The sequence below is a fragment of the Arachis duranensis genome, chromosome 1, assembly GCF_000817695.3.
Source record: "Arachis duranensis cultivar V14167 chromosome 1, aradu.V14167.gnm2.J7QH, whole genome shotgun sequence".
Taxonomy (NCBI): Eukaryota; Viridiplantae; Streptophyta; class Magnoliopsida; order Fabales; family Fabaceae; genus Arachis; species Arachis duranensis.
This window is the reverse complement of record NC_029772.3, coordinates 59,048,475-59,054,479: the sequence shown is the minus strand read 5'-3', so window position 1 is coordinate 59,054,479 and position 6,005 is coordinate 59,048,475. Positions and strand designations below refer to the sequence as shown.

Genomic DNA, 6,005 nt, shown 5'->3' with positions numbered 1-6,005 from the left:
AATAAATCTAACAGTATTCAGCGTTTTTCTTGCAGTGTTGGATGATCCTCAACATTATTGGCAATAGGCACAGATCGATTGATTCGCTACTCATTAACCTCTTCGTCTTTAGTGCACACTCAATACTCATCTTTGAACCCATTACGATAAAGATACAGGGTTATACCGTAATCCTAGTCAATTAGTCAGCCGACATTTATAGTATGGACACCTAGATATCTCTTGAGACCTATGAGGTTCTATGTTGAATACATACGCAACAAACTTATCAACCCTCTGAAAAAACTCAAGTTTTATTCCCCTATTGCCTGTTATCCCTATCATACATCCACAAATGATTACTTGGAATCATTTTTCCATAAACAACCTAGACTTCAACAAACAACACAACTTAATTATTAAATATTTTAGAAATTTTGACAAAGTTTTAGCTATAATTAGTGACCTCCACCAAATTTAATTTTCAACTTTGACATACCAGACATGTCTTTAAATAATTTTAATGAAAATTCTGCAAAATTTTTTCTTAATTCAGAGACCTCCACCAAATAAATATCTCAATTTTCACAGTTTAAATAATTACATGCAAACATTAAAACAAACAACCAACACATGTTTTAAACTTTTTAAAAATTTCGACAACGTTTTGGCTATAATTAGCTACCTCAATCAAATGTAATTTTTAACTTTTACAAACCAAACTTGTCTTTAAACAATTTTAACGAAAATTTGGCAGAATTTTTGTTTAATTTAAATATCTCCACCAAAAGAATTTCTCAGTTTTCACAGACGAAAGAATCGCAAGCATATATTAAACAAACAAATATTTTAGCAAACATGAAATCCTAGCTGTTCCAGTGTGCATCCCTTATTATTCTATAATTTTTCAGCAAACAAGGGTTTCGAAAAGGCACCACTATATATGTAACATTCTCCTACTTTCATTCTAAACTATATCATACAGAAAGTAAGTCCGACATGAAACTTTTACAATTTAACATGTTTATAGATAGAAAATCAACCTCAATACTGCACGAACAATTCAGGTATATAAGCAGCACGAACAACCCACGATAAAGTTACATGACGTTTAAACAAAAAAGAAAATCCTAAAATAGAAATAAAGTTATTAGTAAAGTTAAAAATGAATAAACAAAATTAATAATTAAAAATAATAAAATCGATAAAAATACTGATAAAAATTAAATGAAGCTAGTTATCCTAAACTAATCCAATAAACACTAAACTATAAATATAAATAATTAATTACTTAACCTAAATTCAAAATCCTAATTAACTCTAAATTAACTTACTTTATCTAAATTTAACTCTAAATTACTCTAATTTCAATGCTAAACTAAATCCAATCTTATTTAATTTCTAATTTGACTGAATTAATCTAAGAAACAATACAATAAAACTCTAATCACATATTTCATAAAAAAAATAAAAATTTTAAGAATATCCTAAATTAATAAAAATATTTAAAAAAAAAACTAATTTATCCAAATAATTATCTTAATTTATAACTTACCTATCCTAACGTTATTTAATTCGTAATTAAAATAAATTAATCTAACAATGGAATCTGGATGGTTAAGACTAGCACTTAGGGTTTTTCTCTTTTTTAAAAATAAAGCAAATGATGAAACTACGTAGTTCTAGCATGGTGGTCCTCAGCAGTGATGATGACGGCACAATGGTGAACTCTAACGGCGACGGGAGAGTGGCGGTGGTGGATAAAGATGCAACGAAGTTGTGTTCTGGGACTCCCAAAGCAGCAACAACGATGGAGAAGAGGTTGCGACAGCAAAGAAGGAGGACTTGAAGTAACTACCTTCAATGGACAAATAGAAGAGATAAAGGATTCACAAAAATGAGGGTGATGGAATTTATTTTTTAAATTTATCCCAAAATCACTGTTAGATTTATTGGCAAAAAAATCCGACAGCAACAAGCTGAGGGTTACCAACATGACATGTTTTATTTATTGGCTTTACCGTCAAATTTTTTTACTGATAAATCTAACAGTAATTTTGGCACTACTAAAAACTCATTCGCACCAAGAGTTACCATTGCATTTTGTGACAGGTTATCAAATCTGACAATAATTTTTTGGCCAGACAAATTATTATAGTTATAGCAATCCCTCAAAAATTTTGATAGTAAATTTGATGGAAACGTCCCATCCAAAATTTGATAGTAATTAGCAAATTTCTTGCAGCATTCAATCAAGTGTATTGCCTACAACTTTCATAGTCATGAGCCAAAGGAATTACTCTTCTCTTCTGGCTTCAAGTTCGATTCACAAAAACTGCACCACAGTTTCTGGCCTAGTATTGCTATGTCGCCGAAGAACACCGTGTCACCAATTTCTCCCACTACATCTGTAGTATCTTTGAGGAAAATATTTAAGAGGAAATTTAACAAGGAGCAGCAAAAGGAGAATTAATTAGGATTAAAAGATGGAATTATGTAGTGTTTTTTCTTCGAGGAAGACACTATTTTTGTTAGGGGCTATTATTTATCCCAACTGAACATTTTGGTGAGAGGGTTATTTGTCCAAATATAATGGTTAAGCGACACACTAGTATCGAACGTGCCATGTAGGATTATACTATTAAAAGATCATGACAAAATTGATAGAGGGACCTGATTGTCTATCAACAATTATGGTAAGGGATCGAGTTTCATTTTCTAATCATAAAGGAATGGATCGTCTTTTCATGAAATGGACAAAAAACTCATTTTTTTAAGCCAAAAGTTTTGGTCTCAGATATTAGTTTTTTTTATATCTTTTTAAAACAAAAAATGTTATTTATCTTTATACTCCAATTCAGTTCTAGTTTCTTGTATATCTTGTTTTCAATGTAGAAAAGGTTTAATTACTCTGTTAATCTTATAGTTTCGTGAAATTTTCAATTAGGTCCCTATACTTTTTTTCTTTTCAATTGGATCCCTATACATTATTTTTTTTTCAATTAAACCCTTACCGTGACAAAAACGTCTAAAATAACAGAATATTCTTTTACAAAAAAAAATATTCTTTTTTTTAAGATAGCATAACACTCTTATATTTCAAAAATTCCAAAAACACCCTTCTCACTTGATCCAACCCCCCCCAAAGAGTCACATATCCTTAGCTCTAACCTCAAGCTCTCTCAGAATCTGCCGCGGTGCCCTCTCGCCGCGCCTCCTCCTCTCAGCGTCCCTGTCGTGTCTCATCCCTTATATTATGCTCATCCCTTGTATTTCGCTGCGCCTCTGTCCCTCTCTCCCTCGCCTACGTGCCTCTGTTCTTCCATGCTTCCCTCACCTCGTCGCGTCGTGCCTCCGTGCCTCCGTCCCTCCCTCACCGCACCGCCCCTCCGTCCCTCGCGCCTGGTTTCGCTGCCTCGCGCCTGCTCCCGTGGCTTCCGTAAAATTATTTTTTTTTCATTTTTTCGATGTTGATGAAATGTGTTTATGTATATGTCAATATTTTCGAAGATGATTAAAATTGGTTTGCTCTAATTTTAGTGTTTGATGTTCATATAGATATTGTTTTGAAGTAACACTTTTTAGGATAATTCTTGCTTAGATACTATTGTTCGTTTCTTGCTTAAAGTGATTGGGTCAAACCTAGTTGTTGTAGTTGTGAACAAAATTGTGGCTAGCCATTGATTTGAAGTCTTATCTCTAGTCTTATGTTTCTGTTTGGGAGATTGATAAACTTAGAAAGGTATTGATTTTAAGCTTTGCCCTGCCTCTGACATAATCTGAAGAACTATAATTACTCTGATCCTAAATGTGGCATGAATACACTGTTTTCAATTAAGATTTAAATGTTTCTTGTTAAGTTCAAAAATTTGTTCTCTGCCTTTGTTTCAGAATGCTTTGGTGTTGCTTTGGTGTAAAGTTTTGCTAGGTCAAGAGAAGATGGTTTAATACCTCAACTTAAGTTGTAAGACATAAAACTTATGTGTGTTTTGCAGAAATGGCCATCCCTTCAGGAAAATGGTTTTCACAGAACTTTCTTTTTAAACTATACCACTAACAAATCTTTTACTTTCTTCCTTCTAGATTTAAAGGTTTTACATCTAATTTGTATCTAGGTTGATCTATGAAAACAACGACTGTTACTACTACTAATAATAATCTTTGTTTAGCTATGTGGAATTGACTAGGTGAATCAAACCATGCCATAGTTATATAGTTTTGTCATTATCTAGTTTAATTTTAAACTAGAATAAATGAGTAAAAAAGCGTGCCTTTTCAATATTAAGTTTTGCATATTCTGTTATTAGAAGTGCTAGCAGTTGTTTTATTGTATCTTAACGTTTTTTGAAATAGCTTCCAATGGGCAAGGATCTAAGGGCAACATGACCAAAAAAGTTAAGGTATTGCTTGTGCATTACTATACATGGATAATGATCTTGTAGTTAATTTTCAAGTTGAGCTTCTCTTCTTGATTTCTTCATGCTCATAAGAAAAGTGGAACTCTAGCGGCAGAAGTGGATGCAACAACTCAGAGGGACAATGTTGAACTTGTAGCTGAAAATGATCGGAGTACCCCCATATCTGCAGATCAACCAAACAAGGAGCAACCTGTGGATTCAACGTCTCCCTTGTCCGGTACTTCATTATCATAAAAGCCAACTGATGATGTTGGTAAACATGCCACAGATGATGTGAAAGTTTTAGCAGTTGAAACTGTTTCTGAAATTGCCACTGTATCTACAAATGGTGAGTCTGTCAAAGAAAATGCTTTTGAGGAGGATCCTCCCCAAACTTCCAAAGGAATTGAAGCCCCAAGTGATGAACTCACTAATATTGGCCAAACTAACAAGCCTAGGGATCTGGATGCGAATCAAAATGTGAATCAAGAGAGATCAGAATCTGTGGGTGCTTATATTGTTCCTAGACCTAAAGATGGTGATGTAAAGACACAAATTACATAGCCTTGTAGTTTTTTATTGTATACCATTATATGGTAAAGACACAAATTATATTCTATGAATCCACACAAATGTAAAATGTTACATTATCATAATGAATACTTGAAGGATGAAAACTAAATTTTATATATATACTTATTACTATTATTTCTATTTTATTTTATTCATTCTTTTTTTTAGGTTCTTAAGATAAGGTATTTTGAAAGTCAAAAAAACAAAAGAGAATGTATTTTTGGTACAATTTGTATATAAATAAGCAAAAGAATGATAGTGACAAAATAAAAGGAATATTTTTCATGTCTTAGAATCATTGAATAGGGATCATAGGAATATTTTTCATTGAATATTTATAGTTTTACTAAATTTTCAATTAAGTCCCTATATTTTTTTTCTTTTTAATTAGGCCCCTAAGGGTATAAAAGTAATTTCATAATTCACTAACATTTTTTGACGTTTAACGTTAATAAGGACTAAATTGAAAAAAAAATTAATGTATAAGGACCCAATTAAAAGGAAAAAATGTTAACGTTAAACGTAAAAAAATGTTAGTAAATTGTGAAATTATCTTTATGTCCCTGTCTTCCACCTATAAACACTTCATATTTTTTATTTCTCTGGGATTTCTCTTCTTCTCTATTTTTCGTTCTTTTCAGATTACCTCTTCCACAAACCTATGGATCAAAGTCAAGGAACCTCTTTTATTCTCTCTTGGAAAGGTTGTGTTTCGAGGAACTCCAACCTGATGGAGAAAAGGCATCTGTGTTTCTGTGGCGAGGTAGTAATTGTGCCCCCTTCATCGGCCATTATTGACCATAGTAAGAGGTATGTTGCTTGTGGAAATATTCCAAAATGTAACTTTTTTTAGTGGATTGATGATTTTGACTGGATTGGTGATGATAATGGTTCGAAGAATGGTGGCCAAAGGAAAAAAGAAAGGAGGGTTCACTGTTTTGTGGTGACACTCTAATTCTTCGAACTTCTGGAACAATAAGGAATCCTAATAGAAGATTTATTTCTTGTCCTAACAGAAGATGCAAATTTTTTAAGTGGATTGATGAAGTGGTGCAA

At 32.4% G+C, this 6,005-nt stretch overlaps 1 long non-coding RNA gene across 1 annotated transcript; it reads left to right on the top strand.

Annotated features, from left to right (window-relative positions):
* The first annotated feature begins 3,634 nt into the window (after window positions 1-3,634).
* LOC127741607 (uncharacterized) lies at window positions 3,635-5,093 on the top strand. Its single transcript, XR_008002708.1, has 2 exons — window positions 3,635-3,943; window positions 4,486-5,093. It is a non-coding gene; the product is annotated as an uncharacterized LOC127741607 (long non-coding RNA).
* The last annotated feature ends 912 nt before the right edge of the window (window positions 5,094-6,005 follow it).